At 37.5% G+C, this 25,415-nt stretch overlaps 1 protein-coding gene and 1 long non-coding RNA gene across 6 annotated transcripts in view; one reads left to right on the top strand and one right to left on the bottom strand.

Annotated features, from left to right (window-relative positions):
• IMMP2L (inner mitochondrial membrane peptidase subunit 2) overlaps positions 1-25,415 on the top strand; it is a 629,217-nt gene that overhangs the window by 152,181 nt on the left and 451,621 nt on the right. The window lies entirely within an intron of this gene.
• On the bottom strand, positions 950-25,410 carry LOC309632541. The gene is made up of 2 exons (XR_014246966.1): positions 23,181-25,410; positions 950-22,846 (listed from the first exon to the last, which is right to left on the bottom strand). It is a non-coding gene; the product is annotated as an uncharacterized lncRNA (long non-coding RNA).

Genomic DNA, 25,415 nt, shown 5'->3' with positions numbered 1-25,415 from the left:
TTTTTCCCTTATTTATTGCTCAAAGAAGTACCTTAAAATTTGGAAGGGTATTGGAGCTACAGTTTTAATCCCCTTATTTATCTGTATATCCTTTAATGCTAAAACTTTTGTGCCTCTACAGAATTCATTTATTTTTCTTTAAAGAACCATTTTATTCTACCTTGTGTTATTGTTAGGTGAGCACGGGTCTCTCTATTTTACCAGCATGTACACTCGTTGGGACAGAAAACTGGTTTTAACTGCTTTTGCTCCCCCATAACTCTCAGCACAGGTAGGCAATCAGAAAATATTTAAGATCCTATCCTTAGTAATTATACATATTCACTAGAAAATTGGAATTTTATTTTACTGACTTCATTTTAAATCATGTTATAACTTGGTGGATTACATTTGGAACATAAGCTAAATTTTATTGCATCTCAGTGAGATAATCTCAACACATGTCATCAAATCCTTAGAAAATAAAAGCAAATCTGTTCAGTCCAAAGTGAAGTTATTACATAAATTTATGTAAATATTTAAGAAAAACTAGACTAGTGCAAGGAAAGCAGAAAATACAAAAATAAAAACAGAACCTTTTTTTTTTTTTTTTTTTGACATTTGGGACAGTGTGGATGGACCTTGAGGGCATTATGCTAAGTGAAATAAATTGGACAGAGGAAGACAAATAGTGTATAATCTCACTTATATGTGAAATCTCCAAAAAGCAAAACACAAAAAATACTGAACTCATAAATACAGAGAACAGATAGGTGGTTGCCAGAGGCCGGGGATAGGGTGTTGGTGAAGTGGGTGAAGGTAGTCAAAAGGTACAAACTTAGACTTATAAAATGAGTAAGTCCTGGGGATGTAATGTGTACCACGGTGACTATAGTTAATAGTACTGTATTGTATTTTGAAAGTTGCTAGGAGAGATCTTTTTTTTTAAATGTTTCTTTTTTAAAAAAATTTTATTTATTTATGGCTGTGTTGGGTCTTCGTTTCTGTGCGAGGGCTTTCTCTAGTTGCGGCGAGCGGGGGCCACTCTTCATCGCAGTGCGCGGGCTTCTCACTATCGCGGCCTCTCTTGTTGCGGAGCACAGACTCCAGACGCGCAGGCTAAGTAACTGTGGCTCACGGGCCTAGTTGCTCCGCGGCATGTGGGATCTTCCCAGACCAGGGCTCGAACCCGTGTCCCCTGCATTGGCAGGCAGATTCTCAACCACTGCACCACCAGGGAAGCCCCGCTAGGGGAGATCTTAAAAGTTCTCATCCCATGAAAAAATATTTTAACTACGGGTAGTGATGAATGTTAACTAGAACTATTATGGTAATTATTTCACAATAGATACAAATATTGAATTATCATATTGTATACCTGAAACTAATAAAATGTGTGTCAATTATATCTCAATTAAAAAAAAAAAAAAACAAAAAAACCCCCACCCCCAAACAACATAAACCTTTCCTCATCAGAATATACTTGAGAAGGACTTATCAGTATAACTTTTTTTTTTTTTTGGTGTGGTGTGACTCTAAAAAGTCTGTGTTATTTCTACTGGTGATCGTTATGGAAATGAGAGTTGTAAAATTATAAAATGATATTAATAATCTTTACTACAGACATATTATTTCAGAGTAGAAATGCAGTCATGCCTCATGCCATATGCTTTCCGAAGATGTAAGCAGATAGGCTGAGAGCTCTTCCCCAAGCCTCCGTGCCTGAATGTTCCACGTCACTAATATCTCTCCGTTGAGCCATGCAAGGTACCTGAATGTAAATTTAGCACAAAGAAGGTACATTAAAAGTTATTGTCATTCAGACTACATATATAGATGGTTGATCACATAGAAAAGCCTGAAAGAGAACAAGATAGGAACATTTTAAATGGACAGTGGGGTAAAGTGGAGAAGGTCAAGGGTGGAAGGTGGGAGCAAGGGAATACCACCGAGGTGGAGGTGCAGCAGCAGGGAGTGTAAAACTGGATTCTGGAAATAGAGGTCATGTCATCATTGAATCTTTAAGTTGAACAGACTTAATAGATAATCTTGTCTCTAAATTACCCATTTCTGAATTGGACACCATGACCTATAAAGGTTAAATGACTTGTTTACTACTGTAATTACAGTTGACCCTTGAACAACACAGGTTTGAACCAGTGGGCCCACTTACTTGCAGATTGTTTTCAATAATACTACAGTACTATGCACTCTTATGTTTTTGAATACTCTTCAGGGAAATTTGCTGCTGTTAAATTGTGAAATTAAAAAAAAAAGCAAGCTACATAATGTTGCCATAATCCCAATAATTGAAAAATAAGGTATATATGTGTAGAAAAAGAATGAAGGAATATATAATATGTAGACATTGTGGATATGTCTATTAAATGTGATTTGTAATTTGAAATTTTTTTTTTCTGTAGCCTTAAACATAACAACTGGCATTATATATTGAGTTATATTGTATTTATACAAATAATTTGCTAACCAGTATTTCTCTATTTTTAGAGCTACATGATACATCAACATTAAATAGTTAGAATTATGGTTTATGTAAATTTGTTGAATAACATTTTTCAGGCGTGGGTCCAGATTGAGTCAATATTTAATAGTTTTCACCTAGGAATGTTACAGGATAATGTTACCACAGTTGGTTGTGTATTTTTGATATACCAGAGGTGAAATGATATCATGCTTTCAATTAAGTTATTTTAAAAAGGGGAAAGGTTAAAATGAACAGCAAAATAAAGGAACAATTTCATCTATAAAATACCATAAAACTGTACTGTCTGTATTATTTTCTTTTAGAAATATTGTAGCTGTACTGTATTTTTCATTAAAATGTGGATATTTCTTATTAAACATTTTTATTGAAGTATAGTTGATTTACAATATTTTGTTAGTTTCAGTTATACAGCAAAGTGATTCAGTTATAGATATATAATATATATATTTGCAGATTATTTTTCCATTATAGGTTATTACAAGATATTGAATATAGTTCCCTGTGCTATACAGCAAATTCTTGTTGCTTCCTGTTTTATGTATAGTAGTTTGTATCTCTTAATCCCATACTCCTTCTTTATCCCTTTCTACCTCCTTTTCCTCCATGGTAACCATACGTTTTTTTCCGGTATCTGTGACTCTGTTTCTGTTCTGTATATAGATTAATTTGCATTATTTTTTACATTCCATATGTAAGTGACATCATATAATATTTGTCCTTGTCTGCCTTCACTTACTATGATATTCTCTAGGTCCATCCATGTTGCTGCAAATGGCATTATTTCATTCCTTTTTTATGGCTGAATAATATTCCATTGTGTATATATATCACATCTTCTTAAGCCAATCATCTATTGATGGGCATTTGGGATGTTTCTATGTCTTGGCTGTTGCAAATAGTGCTGCTGTGAACATTGGGGTGCATGTAACTTTTCAAGTTAGAGTTTTCGTCTTTTTGAGGTATATGCCCAGGAGTGGGATTGCTGGGTCATATGGTAGCTCTATTTTTAGGTTTCTAAGGAACTTCCACACTGTTTTCCATAGTGACTTCACCAATTTACATTCCCACCAACAGTGTAGGAGGGTTCCCTTTTCTCCACACCCTCTCCAGCATTTATCATTTGTAGACTTTTTGATGATAGCCATTCTGACTGGTGTGAGGTGATACCTCGTGGTTTTCATTTGCATTTCTCTAATAATTACCAACGCTGAGCTTCTTTTAAAATGTGGATATTTCTTATATTAGCACATTCATTAACAAGAAGTAAAATGATTTTGCTGAAATGGCTGTATGATACAGTATAAAGTAAAAATGAGTACAAGTAATGTGTGATCAGGCAAACAAAATTGGGCTACAATTTTTAAATTTAATTGACTGCTCTCTGATTTAAGTAGAAATACATTTCAGGTTACTGTGTATAGAGACAGAGAGAAAAAAAGGGCAAAGTGTAGGAGAATGTGGAAGAAAAATAACTTATATCATTTGAAATTATGACTTGGTACTTCTAGTTTAAAAAAAAAGTTTGAGCCATTTTCAAAGACTCCTAACTGTGGAGTTGTCTTATAGTCTGTTATCTAGTGAGATTTTTTTATAGTCTGTTATCCAAATAGTCTTTTGATTTGGTAGCTAGTGAAAGGATCTTACAGGATCTCAAAGGATATTAAAGTCCTTTGATATGAAAAGATCCTAATCTGTCAGGCTTGGATACTCTGAGCCAGATCATTTAGCACATCCTTTAGCAATTGCATCAGATTTTTTTTTCCAGTGGTCTCGCACATGGAGACAAATGCAAAGTGTAGAAAATTAGGACAGAAACAAATAAACAAAAGGCACTCAGAAAAAGTTGAATAAGGAGAATGCATCAGAACTCTAACTTAATCTATGTTTATTTTTAAATTTTGTGTTATTTGTTTAGAAACATGGTGATGAACACAGCAAATTTATTGAATACTTCCTGTATGCCACATCCAATGCTAAGTGCTTTACGTGGGTTATCTCTGGTGGTCAGCCAGAGGCTGCTGGGAGAGGAACTTATCAAATCTAAGATGCATCCTTATTTTTATATACCACTAAGAAAGAAAAAGGTACTGTTACTTAAACTATGCTGTGATTGACTAAAATAAATCCTGATTCCAGAGATGACACACTATTTTAAAAATTGTATCCTAATAAATGAAATACGTTGGTTGGTGGATGGGAGAGTGGACTAGCAAACTGATCAATTGCTCTTCCCTATCTTGAAGGTCAGTTTTTAACAAGGTTATTATCACTGAAAGGAGAAAATTTTAAAAATGTGAGAACGAGGCAATAAAAGACATTGGTGATTCAATTCAGAATGAAGTTTAGTTGTCTATCCTGCATCCCTTGGCTATCTTTGGGTGTCTTCTTTTTGGGAAGAGGTTACATATATAGAACCCATTTATGTGAACAGAGAATCAGAGCAAAAGGATTCTGAGGGGACTGTGTATCTTCAGGTAGGGATACTTTTTTATGTAGGCAGAGGCTAAGCTTTAATTTTCACTAGTTGTAGACATTAGACTGCGAAGTTGTACCCTTGGCAGTCAGGAATGGTGATGGGAGGATTTTAAAAGTAAAACAGTCAATGAACATTGAGCAACAGATATGTTCTTCCCAGAGGAATGGTCTTTCTAGAGACACTGAACCTGTAAGCAATTCTTTCCTACACAAAATGTCAGGAGCAAAATTAAATAGCTACTTCTAGCATGCAGAGTTTACACACAACAGATAGTCTGAGCAGAGCAGACAACAAAGTAAGTGTAATTGAAAATGTGCAATGATCTAAATCTTACCTGTTACCTGGTACAAACTTGGGAAAGGTAGAGGGAAGGGAAGGAGAAATGGGAGAAGTTTCTTATAAGAGGTAGTGTGAGAGGAGCCGTTAAAGGTACTAGGTCACAGTAGAGAGCTATTACTTACAAGGTAGTCTGTGGAAAAATGGAAAAAGGAAGAAAGAGTTAATGTATTATGGTACTAGAGAGAGAGATTTGGTCTTTGTCTCCACTTTCTGGCACAGAGCTCCTAAAATACTTGGAATTTTCTGAGTGGTAAGAGTGATAAGCACATCTTTTGTTCTAACAATAACTCTTGATGGGCCCCTGTCTAGCTTTTGCATAGGGCTGGTCACAAGGACAGCAACCCTTGACTGGAAACTTAGAACTCTGAGCCCCACCCAACAACCTCTGGCTAGTGGAGAGAGAGGCTGGAGATTGAGGAGATCACCAGTGGCCAGTGATTTAATCAATCTTGCTTGTGTAATGAAACCTCCCTAAAATCCCCTAAATGACAGGGTTCAGAGAGCTTTGCACTTGGCGAACACACCCACATGCCGGGAGGGTGGCACACCCCACCTCCAAGGGGATGGAAATCCTTGGCCTTGGGACCCTTTCGGCCCTCACCCTATGTACCTCTTCATCTGGCTCTTCGTTTGTATCCATTATAATAAGCTGGCAGTAGTATGTAAAGTGTTTTCCGGAGTTTAGTGAGCTCTTCTGGTGAATTGTTGACTCTTGCAGCAAGAGCCAATTGTGGGAACCCCCTGACTTTGTAGCCAAGTTGGACAGAAATGTGGGTAACCCGGGGACTTGATACTTGTGACTGGCATTTGAAGTGAGAACATTTTGTGGGGAACCTGACGTTAACCCCAGGAACATAGTGTCAGAATTGACTAGAATTGTAGGACACCCAGTAGGTGTTACAATTGGCTGGTGTCAGGAGGAAAAATCCTTCTCATTAGATGTCACAAGCGATGTGAGCAAAACCTGTTCAAGCATAGTAAGGGAAGCACCAAGTTACAGGCCAAAAAGTTCAAGGAGGGAGGTAAGGATATAATACGTTGGTAGGAAATGAGGTGAGTGGTGGCTAAGGAATGTAAGACAATAGGCTAGAATAAGTAAAAATTAGATTAGATGCTTTAGGAGCTAAAGCTACAAATGCTGGGCCCATAGCAGAAAATTCAGTTTATGGTAGCTCTTGTACGTTTCCAGGGAACATTGACCATTAAAATGTGGCTAGAAGAAAAAGAGGCTTCAGTGGTCCGGGTACCCTTTTTCCTAGTTAGCCAATATATGCATTGGCAAGGGTGCTTAAAGCACTGGAAATGTGTCTAATCAAGTAGTTGCCCACGTGGCTGTGGAGTCAGGAATAAATTCTTGTCTGAATTCCATCTTGGGGAGCAGATGTCCAAAGGGAAAATGCAGTTTGCAGATGGGATATGCTGGACACAAGTGAAATCTAGTTGGTAATGAAGAATCCGTATATGCAAAGCAAGGCAGAGACCGTGAAGCAAGCAGGCGAAGAACACTTGCTGAGCCTTCACTGCAAACCAGGAAGAATTAGCCTGAGATGGAAGCAATGCCTGTCGCAGGTCTGGGATGAGGGAGCAGTGCTCCGTGTCATCCTTAAGAGCAGAGGGCGGGAATCCCACCTAGAGAGTGGAGGCAAATGGAAGAGAGGCGTGGTTGACTGCTTAATATTAAAGAATCCTATCCAGGCTTCCTTGAACTCCTCCTCTTATCTCACTATTTATGTGTTTGCCAGTTTCTGCTGTAAGGCTGAAGCTCTTTCCTTTGAAAAGTCTGGAGGTTTGCATAATCGTTCTTGTATAAGGCACAGACACAATGCGTTATCTACAGTACATTAGTTTGGTCGATTAACAAGAAGAAAAATTTAAGACACAAAGCATTCTGAGTGTAGAATCCTTTTAGATTTGAATAATTTTTTTCTAATTGTCCAGTCTAGCCTTGTTCATACCCAATATGTTTATATTTTTAGTAATTCATCTTTATTAAATCTTTGTGATGCATAGTACTTGTTTTTCTTAGATGCAGTAATTCTTGCCTTTTTGCTCTTTGATTTCATCAGCTTGTGAACAATTTAATTAAGTTACACAGCAACAGGAACAACTGATAATAAGTGTGGGACCAAAACAACCACCTTTGAGTGTACAACTCGGGGTTGGGGGGTGGGGAGAAAAGCGGTGTATGGTAGAGAGGGTGCATGTTTCACAGGGCTTCTGAACAGAAAGGGCCAGCTAACTGGGTATCAGGCAAGAGATCTGCTATCGTATTTGTGATGCTCACAAACCCTGCAGTTCCTCTATTCCTGTGACTTCTAAAGATTCTATAGTCTTTTGAGAATCTTTCACTTACATATTAGCCATAAACCATACTTGTTTTTATTAGTAAAAATGAACATAGTGGGAGACATTAGTAACTGGAACTGAAATTATAGTAGATAATAGAGTTTCAAGTAAAAGTTGTAAAAAAGTCTCAAATTTCTAAGTAAAAATTTTTTGTGATAGTTGAATGTATTTTGGTAGTAATGGTAGGGAGTGATAATACAAATTGATGATTGAGGTATAGGTTTTAAACTTATCCTATAATTAGAGTTTCACTCTTCCTAGTTCTGTGTGTATGAATTTGTCTGTTTTCTTTGTTTCAAAATGTGATACTAAAAATACACACATGGAAATTAAAAATTTAGTCCCACTACAGTCCCGTAATCTCCTCTTATTTTCTTCTGTTGCTAAGTCAGAATTCACATTTACTAGATTATTCTCTATTGCCATGGAAATCATTTTGTTATATTTCAATTCCACTACAAGAACAAGCAGCAGGAGCTAATGGACCGTAAGAGGGAAATTTGCTTTTTAAACAATGATTATCTTTTATATTTGGCTAACATGAAAAGGGGAAAGTACAATTTTTCTGTCACACAGCATGAGAAGGTAAATGGATGGGAGTTAGAGGCAGAATTCACCTTAAGAAAATTCACAACTGTCTTATGAGTCAGAAATAATGTTACTCCCTCACAAGACAAAATTATAAAATGTGTCCATATCACGCTGTTTTAACAAATAGCAAAGGAGGGCCTGGTTGTAGGTTGGGTTCCCCAGAAGTAATCACTGAGATGGAATAGGGGTGCAAGATGTATGTCAGGGATCAACTGCTGTGAAAGGAAGGGGAAGCTACAGGATCGGGTAGAGAAAGAAGCCAAACTTCCACGCAAGCCTGACAAAGCCCCAGCCAGGCCAGTGGCAGGGGAGGGGTTTGAGGTGGTATTGTCCTCAGCATTGTCTCAGGTCACCCCTGCTCTGTGGAAGGATGTGGAATGCCCAGGGCAGGGCTGTCTGCAGCTGAGGCACATGTTCAAGTCTGCTGACCTGGAGACCCTCTACTGACCACAATCCCCCCAAGTTCATCCTTGAAGCAGGATCTGGGTGACACATTTCTTTGTCTACGTGGGTCATCTTATTTCACGAATAGCAGGGATTTTCTGCAATTTTATCCTTAAAATATTTGTAATGCCCATAAAATATGTCACCTTTAATCAGCCAAGTGTTGCATAAGAATTACAATTTTTTTTTTTTTTTTTTTTTGGCCACGCTGTGCAGCATGTGGGATCTTAGCTCCCCGACCAGGGAGCAAACCTGTTCCCCTGCATTGAGAGTGCAGAGTCTTAAACACTGGACCACCAGGGAAGTCCCATACAGTTCACATTTTTTAGACTTACTGATGATAAAAGCCCTTTTAATGTCCTTATTTTGTTTGAGTGCTTTTAGAATTATGTAGGCCATCTTTTGTCTGTAGCCACAGCATACCTTTTTTTTTTTTTTACTTTTTAAATTTACAGCAGATTGTGGCCTTTCGTAGACAGTTAAGGTTTTTCTTAATAGTATATGAACATTTATGACCAAACATTTCTTTCTCCTTTAAACTTTTAATTTTACAATGATTTCAAACTTATAGAAACATTCTAAGAATAGGACAAAGAACTCTCATATGTTCTTCACTCGGATTCCCCTAGTATTAACATTTTATTACAATTGTCTTATCATATTCCCTCTCTTCTCTCTCTCTATCCCTTAACTCTCACAGATGATTTTGAAGATTTTGTTTTTGTTTTTTTTTGGCTTGAGAGTAAAAGTTGCAGCCATGATGCTCTAGTAATCTCTTAGTAATTCAGTGTTTCCTAAAAACAAGGACATTCTCCCACATAACCGTAATATAACCATCAAAATAGGAAATGCATATTGGTATAATATTACCACCTAACCCACAGATCCCATTCATAATTCACCAGTCACCCCAGTGATGTTATTTATAGGTCCAGCATCCAGTATCATGCCTTGTATCTATTATCCTGCCCTTTGGTCTCCTTCAACTGGACTGTTCCTTAGTCTTGCCTTGTCTTTCATGATCTGAACGTTTTTGAAGAATACAGCCAAATTATGCTTCTCTATTTGGGTTTATCTGATGCTTACTGATGAATAGCTTCAGATGATGTTTTCAGACAGAATTACCACAGAACTGGTGCTGTGTTCTCAATTCATCATGTTAAAAGGTGGTCCAGGCGTATCTTATACTTTTTCTGCCTCAGCCTTGGAATTTTAGGATTTCTGGTTCCTTTGGGTGGAAATGACATTTAGAAACCAAGGGGTTTCTAGAGGGTTCTAGAGGTGTCATTGCTGTTAGGATATCTTTGCTTCTTAGTAAGTAAACTTAGGAAATAGAGGTTTGTATGTATGTGTGTGTATGTATATATGTATGCATGCATGTATGTATGTATATATACACCATATACACGTATACATCTCTATGTATGTATATATCTATAGATCTATGTAAAAAAATAGGTTCACACTGATATCTCCAACTCCAACCCCAAACAGCAGGATTTATTCTTCCTTCCCCATTTTTATACTTGCAGATTCCTTCTGCAGTGTTGAAAACCTTGGCTCCCATTATCCTCAATATGTTTACCTACTTGCTCAATTCCCTCTGTATGTAACCAGTCTCTTATTGATTGGTCACCTCTTTTGGCTTGGCCCTACCATCTCCAGCCAGCACTGTTGAATATTTGGTTTTGGCCTTGGTGACCATGCCAGCTAATTCTTCTGCCTCAAACAAGGGGAAGAGGCCCTGATGTTTCTTATGTTTCCCCACCCTGTTATTAACTTTCCTTTGGATATAAAGTGCTATACGGTCTCTAAAAGTGATTGTACTCAAGGTAGCTTTTGTTATGGGTTATATCAAAAAAGAAATTACTAAGTTAAAAATGGAATTCTCTAGTATTTTAATTTTTTAAAAATTGAAGTATAATTTACAATGTTTTGTTTCAAGTGTACAGCAAAGTGATACAGTAATACCTGTACATATATATACTTTTTCTGATTCTTTTACATTATAGGTTATTACAAGATATTGAGTACAGTTCCCTGTGCTATACAGTATGTCCTTGTTGTTAGTTGTTTTTTTTTTAATCATTATTCTAAGGTATGAATGACAGGGTTTTAGTGCTTAGTTTACGATTCTATTGTGGATGATAATGATAGCAGTGGGATATGTGCTAGCGATTTCTGATATTAAAGATAGCTTCTGAATAAGAAACCGTCTATATTGTAAAGGCAGATCTTTCTCTGGTTTCTTTTGGATTTATTTCTTGGCAGCTCAATAAACAACAGCTATTGGCAAGAACAGTTTCTGTTGAGCCTTGTTTATTGGTTTGCCATAATGAGCACAGTTATTGAGTCACAATAATTTTGTGCTTTTATTTTCAAATAACAAAGTGTTCTTGTTTTGTGATGATACCAAGGAAAGGTAGTTTAAAAGCTAGTTCTAAAGGATCTGTAGCTTTGAGAGGTTATAATGTAGAATGGAGGCATGGTGGTCAGAGGAAATGAGCCAAAGTTAAAAGCCTTTTCTGTGCCATTGCATCTGTAACCATCCTCAAAGTACTCTGCACTTTATGTCACAAAAAAGCCTCAAATCCTGTGTGTAAATGTTATCTGCAGGAACCTCATCATTTCTAAAAACAGTTCCTTTATTCTTACAGTGTTTGAACGAGAAATACAACTAATCGTGTTTTCTTTTTGCAGGACAACATATGGATATAGGGATTCTTTTATTTTTGAATAAGTGCCTTGTGATGTAAAGAAAAATCAAATTTAAAATTAATGGATGGCAGGACAGAAACTGAAGGTGTTATCTTGGTTAAATCTTTTTTTTTTTTTTTTTTTGCCTCTTTTGTGGAGCAAGGTTATTAGTTCTTATTTTTCTTGGGATTGTTTTATGCCTAATTTTCTTTTGAAGGATAAAATATAATTACTTCTCAGCTAAAAGTTAATGGGAGAGTTGTTTTTGCAAGTAGCTTTAAAGGTAGATCTTGATTATATTTAACCTGTAAGGAACACAGGGAGCATACAGGATATGGGCAAAGCAGTTGATGTGCAGTGAGTATGATTGTACAGGGAAGACGAGTGAAGGCTCACTTCATTCTTTTTCTTTTTAAATTTATTTATTTTATTTATTTTTGGCTGCGTTGGGTCTTCGTTGCTGCACGCGGGCTTTCTCTAGTTGCAGCAAAGGGGGGCTACTCTTTGTTGCCGTGCTCGGGCTTCTCATTGCAGTGGCTTCTCTTGCTGCAGAGCACGGGCTCTAGGGCTCAGTAGTTGTGGCACGCTGCCTCTAGAGCACAGGCTCAGTAGTTGTGGCGCCCAGGCCTAGTTGCTCCGTGACATGTGGGATCTTCCTGGACCAGGGCTCGAACCCGTGTCCCCTGCATTGGCAGGCGGATTCTTAACCACTGCGCCACCAGGGAAGCCCTCATTCTTTTTCTTTAAATATATTTGCGTTTTCTCATGAGCCTTAGGATTTCTCCTCTCCTCGTCTAATGTAACTTTAGTTGTTGCTTATTCCATTCCACTTCTCTTTGTTTCTGCCTCTCTCTCTGATACAGACTCACTCACACGTATATACACATACATTTGCACTTGAATCTACATAGTTGACATGTATAGAAATATTCCCAAATGGAACTCACACAGGACCTATGTATATAATTGGTGTGTGCTTTTGTGTATGTGTGTGTGTACACATGCACATACTGTTTTCAAGTAGTTAACCACTCAAAGTACTTGGCTTATTGTAGGTATTCAGCTCAGTTCATTAAGTGAATAAATATGAGCTCCAAACCAGAAGTGATTTTAAGAACAGGTGCAGATTGGGCAAAGGCAAAGGGCAAAGTCTCATGGAGACATCATTCGTGCAGCGAATATTTATTTGTTGTGGAGGTGGTTACTTCAGGTCACTTAGTAATTGTATGCAACAATTGTTAGGTTGTCTGCTCCTTTACCTCACCTTTCTGAATGATACTTTACTTGTGAGTGGTAGGGGGTGATTAACTGAGCTGGACAAAAATTTCACTGGGAAAGGTAAATCATGCCTTGGGTGAAGACATGATATGGGACCAGATATTTGTACTTTTCCCTCCTCTGAATAAGCTCTTCTTATTGCAGCCCATTTTCTGTCTTGTGACAGCCAAGTAACTCAGAATAGAGTCAAATGACTTTTGTATGATAGGAACCATAACAAAGCACTTAGGACATTAGCCTTTAAAAACAGCAATAAAAAGATCAGACATTCTCTAGCTACAACTTTAACATTTTGCTATTTGCAGTGGTGCTGCTACTCCTGTCAATGACAATTACCCCTTGGCATCTTTTTGGAGTATCCAACTCTGTGGTTGGGGACCCTTGTGGGCATGGGATAGTGTGCTCTGTGCCTTGTTCAGGATTTTCTGATCTACTTTCCTAATGTGCCCGAAATGCTAAGAACAGGGCCCTGTTTCTCCTGCTACCTGCCTGGATGTCAACATCTTCCTCTCACAGAGGCAAATTGCTGTATTTTGAAAGAGCATAAGCAGTGGGAATCCAAGATTTGCGTTACAGTTCGGACTGGGACACCACCCACTTAAGCTCTTTTCCTCCCCATTCTGGTCTCTGCTCGAATGTCATCTTGTCATTGAGGACTTCCTGGGCCATCAAAACCCCTACCTTCTGCCTAGCCTGCCTTCTTTTCCCATTAGCACCACTTGACATATTTTATAGTTTACTTCTTTTATTATGTCTCCCCCATAAGAAAAAGCTCCACAAGGGCAGGTCTGCTTCAGTCCCAGTGCATTGCATATGGGAGGAATTTATTGAATATTTGTTGGTGAATGAGGCCTTACAGAACTCACCCAATTTATCTAAGACTTCACTTCCTCAGGTATAAAATGGAAGTATTTAGAAGTACTTCATGTGCTTTATAAGGTGTACTTTATAAGGTGCTTTGCCATTATTAATAATCAAGTTAGAAACTCAGTATTTAGTAAGCACAATCTGTATACTTCCTTACTTACTTAGCCAGGTTGAAAATGCATGTAGAGCACTCTTGGTGAAATGCAAAGGGACAACCTCAACTGCTGGCTGTCTTTTTGGCCTCAATCCCCATTGACTCATGACTGATTTCTACTGTCTGTGGACCTTCCTTTGAGCCTGATGATTTAAGAATTTCCATAGCTCCAGGCCAAATAGAGCTCTGACTGGCTGATGAGTCAAAAGATTGCTCCTTTAGTTCTTCCTGTCTGGGTAGTCAGATTAATTCACATTGTTTATCCATGATACAAAATCCTTCTGGATCTTTCTTTCTTGCAAAAAAAGAGGGAGAGTAGTGATTGTACGCTACTGGGCTCAGTAGCAGCCCCACAAATTGTTGTGGAAGTTCAGAGGAAGGAGAGATGAGGTGTGACTTAGAGCAGAGACCAACCTTGACAATGTGCTCAAGGTTGGAGATACACAGCTGAATTTAGCAATCTCATCTGATTTACTAGGGAAGATATATTTAAATAACTTATTATAACAAAGTGCTTAATAGAGATATAAATAAGGCCTATGAGAGGATAAACGAGATGGTGATACTTAAATCTAACTGGACAGGGCGGGAAGACTTCCTTGAGATGACATATGAAATTCATGGATTTGAACATGTGGTAGTAGAAGGGGAGGGGACTTCAGGAGGGTCAGACTGAGGAAAAGAAAAATGAAAAATAGGCAGAAAAACTTAGTGCAAATTTTATTTTGTCTGTTGCTGAGGGCTTTTGGATGAGGGAGTTTCAAGGTGATATTTTGATGTTTTAATCTTCCACTTTTACCCTTCCTGTGTTCTGGGGTTCTGGACTGAAGAATGATTTATTCCCCCACCAGCAGGGAAATAAAGTGCTGCTTCATAGCTGGATGGATGCTTGGTAACCCTCCATGTCTGGCTTTTCCAGTGAGGGATTTGGAGGCTAAACTGTGTTTCCTACTCCAAGGAGCCTCAGTCCCACTTATCTCCCCAGCCGTAGGTTGAGAATTGGAGCAGAGGGGAGATGAGGAAGGCCAGATCTGATTTTTTAAAATCACACAAAATGATCATGACCGTTCTGCCTGGAGGTCCACATTCTGCCTGGACATGCATGCTCACCTTTCCAACGCCAGAAATGGGAAGAGTGGAGGTAGAGGGAATCTGGGTTCCTGTCTTGAAGGCACAATAACTCCACCCACAGGGTTTAAACTGTGGCTCAGTGTGACAGATGTGACTCTTCCTTGGGAAGGAGCTAGTGAGGGGTTAGGCAGAGAGGATAGAAACTCTCCCACACCTTCCACTCCGCATGTACATAGGTGGAAACCCTGCAGGGACAGAAAGGTTCCCTGTCCCTCCAATCCTCTTTGAGACTGACAGTCATTTCTGAGAGGTTACCTAACAGGTACTAGAACCTATTAAGTCAGTGGTCATGGAGTAGACTGAAGTTGACTTGCCCTCTGATAGCTCTGTGTCCTTGGCTTTAGAACGTTTGCTATACATAAGTATTACTCAGATACTTGGAACTGTGGAGCCACATTTGCAGTTACCATTAATGAGAGGAGCCCAGTGATTCCTCTGTAACATGAGTAATATTTTAATATAGAAACTAGAGTCCTTATTTGGATCAGAATTGATCGTTGTCTCTTAAGCCACCTTCTCTTCCATCTTTAGGGGAAGAGATGTTCTCTCTCCTCGTCAAAGTTACCTGTCCACCTGTATTCTAGGTTTTCTCCTCGCCCAGCTCCTCAGGCTTTGATCCATTAGTTACTCCATTTCTTGCCTTTTTAGCCATCCTATCTGCGCTAGCTGCTTTTCTGAGCTTTTGAACATGTTCAAGTCTCTCTCATATCAAAAAACAAAGATGAAGGCACCCCAAACCCTCCCTCAAATCTGTGCTTCCTACTTTATTGTTCTTTTAGGGTTTTAGAAACAGCTGTCTCTGCTTGGCCTCTCTACTTCCTGGCCTCCCTTGTGCGCTTCAGCCTTCTGTAGTCTTGCTTGTTTCCCCCACTCTGCTGGAATCACCTTCATAAAGGTCATCAGTGATCTCTGACTTAGCAAATTTTGTACTCTTTCCAGTGCTTCTCTGAAATTATTCTTCCAGTTTGATCTTATGGAATGTTACTTACTTAAAAACATCCTTCTCTTTTGGCATCTGTGACTATACCCTTTATGGCTTTTTCTCCTTCATGTCTGGCTACTCCCTGTTAGTGGACTTGCTCTCTTTTTCTGCGTCCTTAGTAGTGTTGTTTTCCCTTGGAACTTGTGACCCTTATCCCTCTACAGCCTCTCTCTGAGCAATCTCAACCCCTCCTAAGAATTTGCTGCCAAACTCTCTAGCTTCAGCTTAGACCTTTCTCTTCACTTCAGACCCTGCAATCCAGATCTGGGAAGTATTTCCCAGATACTTCCATTTAAATATCCTTTAAGCATCTTATTCTTGATGTATTTGATAACAGAAAATTTCTTCCTCCTTCATTTGCTGTTTCAGTGGATGGTAACAACCTCCACTCCATTTCCCACTCCAGAATGTTAATAAGCATTTTTGACTTTTATTTAGCTCCCCGTAGCACAACCAGCATGGGACCCAGCATATCTTAGGCATGCAGTGGTATGTTTGGATGGATGAATGAATGAATGAATGAATACATGACTTCATCTCCCTCATCTCTTTTTTTTTTAAATATTTATTTTTATTATTTATTGTTTCTTTGGTTGCACTGGGTCTTAGTTGTGGCAGCTCATCTCTCATAACCAGTCACCAAGTCCTGTCTCCTCTACTTTCTTTTATTCTCTTAACTTTTCTCTCCTATTCCTTTGCATTCCTACTGTTGTGGATCAGGCTGTCGTCTTCTCTCACCTTGGCTATTTCAATAGCCTAACTTTGACCTAATCACTGTTAGTGTGTTTTCCTTTCTCCAGTTCATCATCTACCACATTACTGTCCATTAAAATTTGTTATGCAAGCCATATATATAGTTTGACATATTCTAGTAGCCACATTAAAAAATAAGGAAGAAGTGATGTTGATTTTGCTAATATATTGTATTTGACCCAGTATATCCAAAATAATATTTCAGCATGTGGCCCGAGTCATATTTCAGTGTGCTCAATCTGTACACACTCTATTCTTCTTGTCTGGAAGCCTCCTATCCTTCTACTGAACAAACTTCTTCATATAGTATTAACCTGAATGCTGTTTCCTTGATGAAGCCTACCTTGACTTATTCAGGCAAATTTCATCTCCTTGTGACTTTCAAAGATTTTTGACCATACCTAGGAAGAGTATTTTACATGGTGACCCAGATATATGTATGTACGCACACATATAGAGATAAATATATACTCCTATATTTTTGTCTATAGCTATACTGAAATCTGTGTCTATGTTTACATCTAAATCTGTATCAATGTAAACCTGGAACAAAAGTTTAAAACAGTGTTTTCTTTCACGAGGTACATTTTAGTGTTTTGTATCCTATGCTATTATATTAAAAAAAAAAATGACTGTGACTATGTTGATTCCACAGATCACAAAGTAAGTCAGAATCCATAGTTTGCTGCTAGTGTAGACCCATGTTTTTCAATCTGATACATAAGTTTATTACTGCATTTACCAGGCTACACTAAATTTTATTTTATTTTTTTGCATATATCTCCTCACCAGACTCTAAATCTTTTTTTTTTTTTTTTAATATTTATTTATTTATTGGCTGTGTTGCATCTTCATTGCTGTGTGCGGGCTTTCTCTAGTTGTGGTGAGCAGGGGCTACTCTCCGTTGTGGTGCGCGGGCTTCTCATTGCACTGGCTTCTCTTGTTGGGGAGCATGGGCTCTAGGAGCCCGGGCTTCAGTAGTTGCAGCACGTGGGCTCAGTAGTTGTGGCTCGCAGGCTCTAGAGCACAGGCTGAGTAGTTGTGGCGCACGGGCTTAGTTGCTCCGCGGCATGTGGGATCTTCCTGGACCGGGGCTCGAACCTGTGTCCCCTGCGTTGGCAGGCAGATTCTTAACCACTGCGCCACCAGGGAAGTCCCAGACTCTAATAAATCTTAAAAAAAAAAAAATTCTTTTAATTTTTAAAAAATTTTAGACCTTTATGTTTCTGTTGACAAATCCAATGCCTGGTGCAACATGCCTGCTCAATATATATATTGGATAACTCAAGTCCAGAAGTGTTGTTCACATGCTCAAAGGCAATATTTTAACCATCCAAGTTAACTAGCTACAACAGTTTGTACAGTGTTGTCTCAGCACTGGCTGACTGAAACACAAACACCTGGGTGAAAACTTGGTTCCCTTTATTCCCAGCTCCACTTGTATCTGAACAAGGAGCTCAGATTTGTTCTCTCATTCTGGCACTATGGAAAGTGGATAGCAGTGAGAACAATTGATATTTTTCACTTAGAATCAACTCAGATACTTAAAAGAAACAGTTGGGTTTTTTTGTTTTGTTTTGTTTTTTACTTTTTGTGAAGGGAGCTGAACTTAAGTTTATACTCTGAGGTTAGCAATATATGCCTGGTATTCTAAAAAATTTCTGGTGACATGATACAATCCCAGAGTATATCAGAGATATGCCAGACGACTCGTTTCTAGACTAGTTTTACTGCTAATTAAAGGGCTAACTTTTCTCTCACATACTCAAGAGTGTGAATGTATTTATTGTCAAAATATTCAGTAGCTGGACAAGCTAATTGGTCTAGGAAAACCTAATTGGGTATTTTCCATCTTGCATAACTCTGGTGCTTCTCTTTGAGAGAGCCTGGGGAATAGCTGTTAGTAAAGGTATTGATTATAAGTCTGTGACTTTTTAATAGCTGTGTATTAACTTCAGTTAAATTTCAAGGGACTAAAATTTTAAAGAGGAATAAAGATCTAAGCAGTTGGAACTAGTCCTGTCACTACCATTTAGGTGAATAGTTTTGATTTGATTACATTCCGAGCATTGCTGTCAGTCTGTGAAGAGGCCCATGTGACTGGGTTGCTCTTATTTTGACAAAAGATCATTATCTGGCTGGAACATGTCCTAGGAGCCAGTGAGTAAATAACAGGCTATTTCAGATTCTTTGAAGATATTAAGCATAATCTCATTTTGACTATAGACGGTGTTTCTTAGTAAATGTTTAAAAACTCTCTTGACAGGGCCTTAATATGACAACTAATAAATATATCATTGGATAAATAACAGAAAAACGTGTTACAGTGAAGTACTTTCAAATTATTTACGTGCAATAATAAAGTATCATTTTTTTTCTTGACAAATAAATTAGCGATGAGTGACTTCTTTCATGTTAATTTATGTTGAGAAATACAGAAGTTTTTGCTGGGGTTATTTTTACTATCTTCTGGTAATTCACTTTTGATTTTTATTCAGGTAATTTATAATGCTAAATTCTCTTGAAGAGAACAGTTGCCACTTGCAATACATATGGATTTTATTTTTTGCTTAAACTTACCGTGTATTTGTGAATCTTGTTATTAATGTTAGGAAAAAAATGTAACCAAGATCCTGGCTTAGAAAGTTGCTTATGAATGCTCTTTCATCTAAAAATTCGACTTGACCCGACTTGCTACTTAATCTTAAAATGAGTTCCTGTTTATTTGACGAGCAGAGAGTTTGCAATTAAATGTTAAGTAATTTTGTTATGTAGAGTTTGATATGTGCCGTTTTGATATCTCTGGAGTTTTCTGTTCTTGAAGCTGAAAGCCTTCAGATATGTATTGTTGTTATGAATACTACCATTATTATTCAAGAAAGTGACTGGCATTTTACTTGCCTTTCAGCATGGTGTCTTTCCATTATATTCACATGATTAGGGAACTACTTTTTGGCTCAGTGAAATATCAACAGTGTTTTTGTGAGATGCAGTAGTCTAACATGAGATTGTCTTAAAGTGCAACATTATGAAATTGTATTTCACCATGTAAGCATTATGGCCTATCCTTTTTTTAAAAAATAAATTTATTTATTTATTTTTGGCCGTGTTGGGTCTTCATTGCTGTGTGCGGGCTTTCTCTAGTTGCAGCGAGCGGGGGCTACTCTTGGTTGCGGTGCGCGGGCTTCTCACGGCAGTGGCTTCTCTTGTTGCAGAACACAGGCCCTAGGCGCACGGGCTTCAGTAGTTGTGGCACGCGGGCTCAGTAGTTGTGGCGCACAGGGCTTAGTGGCTCCGCGGCATGTGGGATCTTCCCGGACTAGGGATTGAACCCATGTCCCCTGCATTGGCAGGTGGATTCTTAACCACTATGCCACCTGGGAAGTCCCCATTATGGCCTATCTTGCAATTTAAAAAATGACTTGTATTTAAATACTTATAACAGCTGTAATCCTGAAAAATGGGTATATAATTTACATATTCTCATTATATCTAATTTATATACTCTCATTATGTAAGTTCTTTGACTAGAATATAAATTTGCCTTTACCTATCAGTTTAAGTGGGAAGCTGACATTGTACATGGTCTTTCTTATCTGTGATATGACTTTTTTACTGTAAGGTTTATGAGAAGCTTTCAGTGATACTTTATTTTTAATTTCAGTCTTCTCTGACTTTGTACAGATGTCACATATCTTGTTCTTCAGTTAATAAACAGCTTGTATTCTACTGTCTCATTAGCCTTTCAGTAAATGGGTTTCAAAATGGTCTCATTAGCCTTTTGATAAATATCATTTTAATTAAATATGCATAAATATGGAAAGATCTACTGTGTAACAATGCAGTAATTATGATGCGTTCTATATTATTTTGTATTCTCACGGAATTGTGTACCTATTTCTCATGCAGAATAATTATTTCATTAAGAGTCTAGACTAACCTGTTTTCTGTGTTTGTAAAGATCACAAATCTATCAAGTAGTAGCTTGAATTAATTTGATTTCACCTTTATCAGAATGCTGAAGAAATTGATATTGTAACTTTTCATGTGCCAAGAAGTAAAGAACTCAGGTTTAATAACTGTGCTGATTCAGAAAAGTAATTTGTTGCTTGCAGGATTTTTGTAAATAAAGATGTTTTAATGTAATATTATAAAAACTCTTCAGTTCAATTCTTCAGCTAGTCATTAAAATCATTGTTAAGATATTACAAAGGTATTGCTTAAGAAAGGAACTTTTGAGATAGAAAGACCTGACTTTGAATCTGAGATTTGCCAGTTAAAACTATCATAATGCCCTTGGGTGATTATAATAACAATACCTGCCTCCTAGGACTGATTGCAGACATAAATGAGATAATAAGACTTAGTAAGTGCTAAAAGATGTAGATGATTATTATAATCACAATAATCAAAGCCCTAAACTTTTGTCCTAAATATATTTAATTTTGCTGGAAATTTTGTTTATCAACCTTTGTATATGTGACAATTACAAAATGTTGACTAGTGGATGAGTATACCAAGCTGTAAACTATTTTTTGGATGCCCTGAAGGACAGTATAATCAGCACATTGAAAAATATTACATAGTTGACATTTAATAAAATTGAATTGAATTTGCATGGCTTCAGCTGGTATGAGATGATTGTCTTACAATTTTGCTTATTTCCTGATATATAATTGTTTTGTAATTGTTATATATTCTCTGTCAAACTAACTTGTAAACAAAAATTGATTAGAAATTATTTTTCAGCTTCCTCTCATCTAAAAGTATGTAAAAAAATTTTTTTTCCAACCACCAAGTATATTCAGTAAATGTTTGTTGGGTTTTAAGCTGATACATTTTTAATGGATGCTCCCTACTCCCCTTGATATTACAAGAAAATGGATAAATAAGACAATTAACTATTCATGGAAGAATGACAAAATTGATTACAGTGTAATCATACTATGCATAGTATCATGCTGTTAAGACATATATTTATATATGTGGACAAGTAACTGTATATGCATAGAAAAAATTGTTAGGATTTATAGCCCATTGTTTATGTAATTACTTCTATAGAAGAGATTGGAGAAGTGTAGAGTATATACTAAATAGGGTGTTGTGATTACAAGCAACCTAAAATGAGAGATTAAGCAAAGAAAGAGGGGGAGATTTATTTGATAAAGTGCCGGTACATCACAGAATGGAAAGCAGAGTTGAATAAGTAGGCCTCAGGAAGTAGAGAAATAGAAACCACTCCAGAGTTAAGTGGCAGAAATTTGTGAGCAGTTACTGTGGCAAGAGTGGGGTTTGAGGACTTCTTGTAATTGACAGCCCACTAGAGTTACAGAGAATGGTGGTAGTGGCAGTTCATCAAAGGAAAGGGTGCTGGGCATAAAGGGATGTGTTCCTTCTTATTTTAGATAAATCTTTTTAAAAAATAGCTTGAGATTTAATTCATATACCATATGATTCACCCATTTGAAGTTTATAATTCAGTGGCTTAGTATTTTCAGAGTTTTGCATTCATCAGCACAATCAATTTTAGAATATTTGTATTACCCACAAAAGAAACCTACTACCCCTTTAGCCATCATCTCCACGCCACCCCACCTCTGGCCCTGGAAACCACTAATATGCTGTCTATCTCTATAGATTTTCCTATTCTGAACATTTTATATCAATGGAGTTAAACAATATGTGGTCCTTTGTGACTGACTTCTTTCACTTATCACAATATTTTCAAGGTTTATCATGTTGCAGCATGTATCAGTACTCGATTTCTATTTATGGCTGGATAATATTCCATGATATGGATAATACCCCATTTTATTTATCCACTCATCAGTTGATAGACGTTTGGATTGTTTCCACTTTTTGATTCTTATGAAAAAGACTGCTATAAACATTTGTGTACAAGTTTTTGTTCAAATACTTGTTTTCAATTCTCTTAGGTATATAGCCAGGAGTGAAATTTCTGGATCATATGGTAATTCATATTTAAGCATTTGAGGAACTGCCAAGCCGTTTTTCAAAAGTTGTTGTACCATTTTACATTCTCACCAGCAGGGTAGGAAGGTTTAAATTTCTCCAAATTCTCATCAACATGTTAAATGTCTTTTTGATGTTAACTATCCTTAGTGGGTGTGAAGTGGCATCTCACTGTGATTTTGATTTGCATTTACCTGATGACTAGCAATGTTTACTATCTTTTTATATGCTTATTGGCTATATATATATTTTAAAGTAATGAGATAATGAATTTTTTTTACTTTCATAATTTTTAACTAAAATGTATCAGATTTGTCCATTTTTTCTTACCTTTACTTTTTTTATTTTTTTTTTATTTTTATTTTTTAAAGATTTATTTATTTAATTGATTGATTGGTTGCTATGTTGGGTCTTCGTTTCTGTGCGAGGGCTTTCTCTAGTTGCGGCAAGCGGGGGCTACTCTTCATCGCGGTGCGCAGGCCTCTCAGTATCGCGGCCTCTCTTGTTGCGGAGCACAGGCTCCAGACGTGCAGGCTCAGTAGTTGTGGCTCACGGGCCCAGTCGCTCTGCGGCATGTGGGATCTTCCCAGACCAGGGCGCGAACCTGTGTCCCCTGCATTAGCAGGCAGATTCTCAACCACTGCGCCACCAGGGAAGCCCTTACCTTTACTTTTCATTCTTTATCATTTTTTGTGAGTGTTTAACACAAAGTTAGTTACTCATCATAATTTCTCTGAGCTGAGTATTATACCCATAAAAAAATTGAGACTTAGAAAAAGTATGTAATTTGCCCAAGGCCACAAAGCTAGTAAGCGGTATAGGATTTGAAAGCAGGCTTATTTTAAATCCAAAGCTTGATTTCTTAAACATGACATGATAGTGCATCTCAAGTTATATATACTCTCAAGTTTACTGTATTGTTGTTATTTTGTTTTACTTGCCTTCATAATCTCATAGAAACAAAGACAAATATCAAAGGGACCTCATAGTTAATCAAATGCTGTTTTTGACCAAATGCATAAATCTGTCCACAGGTTTGCTAAGGCCTGGTTGTTTAGCTAGCATTGTATATCTTCTACCTACATCAGAATCAACTAGGTTGTTTGTTAGAAATGCATATTTACAGGCCCCCCCTCCCCCGCCAATTCATGAACAAGCCAGTTGAGCATCAGGCCTAGGAAACAAAATTTTAAGCAAGTAGATTGAGAACTACTACTTTGGTGGTAGACATCTATCTCACAAGGTCAGTATTTTGTTGGATGCTTTTTCACCTGTTTCCTGGTAGCTTTTATCCTTTGATCTGTCTCTACTCTTTGTAGCAACACTCAACAAGCCTATTCCCCTTTGATGCTTGGTAAGCACAGCTCTGGCATGCAGAAAGACAGGACATTTAGTCTGCAGTTTGATCCAGGAAGTTCTGCTGAGTTAATCATTGAGTTAAGAATCTCTTGCTTAGCACCTTCTGAATAGATGGGTGACAGCACCACCTCTGCTATGCATGACCTCTGCTATGAAAGAGGCAAAACTCTGGTAGGAATTTTAAGCTTTAACCAAAAATACTAAAATCTTCTCGATAGATCATGAGATCATGTTTGAATATATCTGATGTGAACGTTTCTTGATTTCTTCGATAACAAAAGTCTAGTCTTAGTGATAACAGTTCTACCTGATTTCCTGTAAGAAATTTTCTGAACAGTGTGATAGCTACAGCTAACATCAGGTGCAGCATCCAATGTCTTTGCACAAGTGATATCCCCTACACTTTGTTTTCTCACTTGAGTTGTCAAGCTAGGAGAGAATATTATTAAAGGGTCAGACTCATGTGTTCGGGCCCTATTAGCTTTTGATTTATGACCAAAGCCATTTCACTTACATCCTTACTTGTTTGACTCTCAGGAGTTGACTGTCCTTTGGTTTTAACTTGATAAGGACTGTATGGATGTCATTCTTGCCTTTAACACTGTGAAAAATGCAGGGAACCTGATAAGTTGTGATTGTTAGATAAAGGACAATAATAATGTGGGGATAGCATGGACTTGGTAAAGCTCATCTTGTACAATTGTTAAGTCCTGTCACTTTTTTCTAATGTTGGATTTTTTTTTTCCTCCTGGGAACTGGCTTCTTATTACCAAGTTCTAAAGCTTTTTCAGTCATTCCCCTAGGATGCATTTCTTTCCTTTCCAGTTTTTTTTTTTTTTTTTTATTGTCATTAGCCAAGTTTAGGATCTTATCAGCTACAGAATGATCAATACTGGGAAAGGTTAAAAAGGGTCAGATGTGAATTTATTACATGAGTATTCACTTGATTTATGCAGATGCATTGTCAACAGGTGACCAATTTACATTATTCGGTATTCGCTTATAGGCACTTACGATGATGTCAAACTCTAGCCTGTGAGCAATTTTTAAAGACCTGCTTTGTGCTTAGTACAAAGCAGCTCCCATTAAATAATTTGAAGTAATGATGATGAAGGTTTGGTTTTTTTAGGAATGAGGTCTTTACTGATGACTAAAGTAGGAAGAGTCGGAGCAAACCTAGAATTAGAAAGAGGTATTTGCATTTTTTCCTTCATAATTAAAAAAGCAGGGGACAAAAAAGCATTTTGTAACTTTGAATTGATTCAAAACTGTGTTTTCCAAAGTGTAAGCCATTCTTGTGATATGTGAGTTCCTTACCTTAAAAGTGGGTTCATTTAAATCTGATGTATTTCCTCAGGTTCTCCATTCATGCTTAGGAGGTAGGTGATTTATGAGCTACTGTACTCAGCAGGGGAGAAATTAATTTGGCACAAAATATGTAGAACCAAATCTTAGCCTTTTTTTTTTTTCTTGGTGTAAGAATTCATTCTACCCTCACCACCTCATCCTTGAAGGCGTTTTCCTTTAGTTCATAATCTTC

This window comes from Balaenoptera borealis (assembly GCF_965194805.1).
Source record: "Balaenoptera borealis genome assembly, chromosome: 7".
Lineage (NCBI taxonomy): Eukaryota > Metazoa > Chordata > Mammalia > Artiodactyla > Balaenopteridae > Balaenoptera > Balaenoptera borealis.
This window is presented reverse-complemented; position numbering and strand designations above follow the sequence as displayed.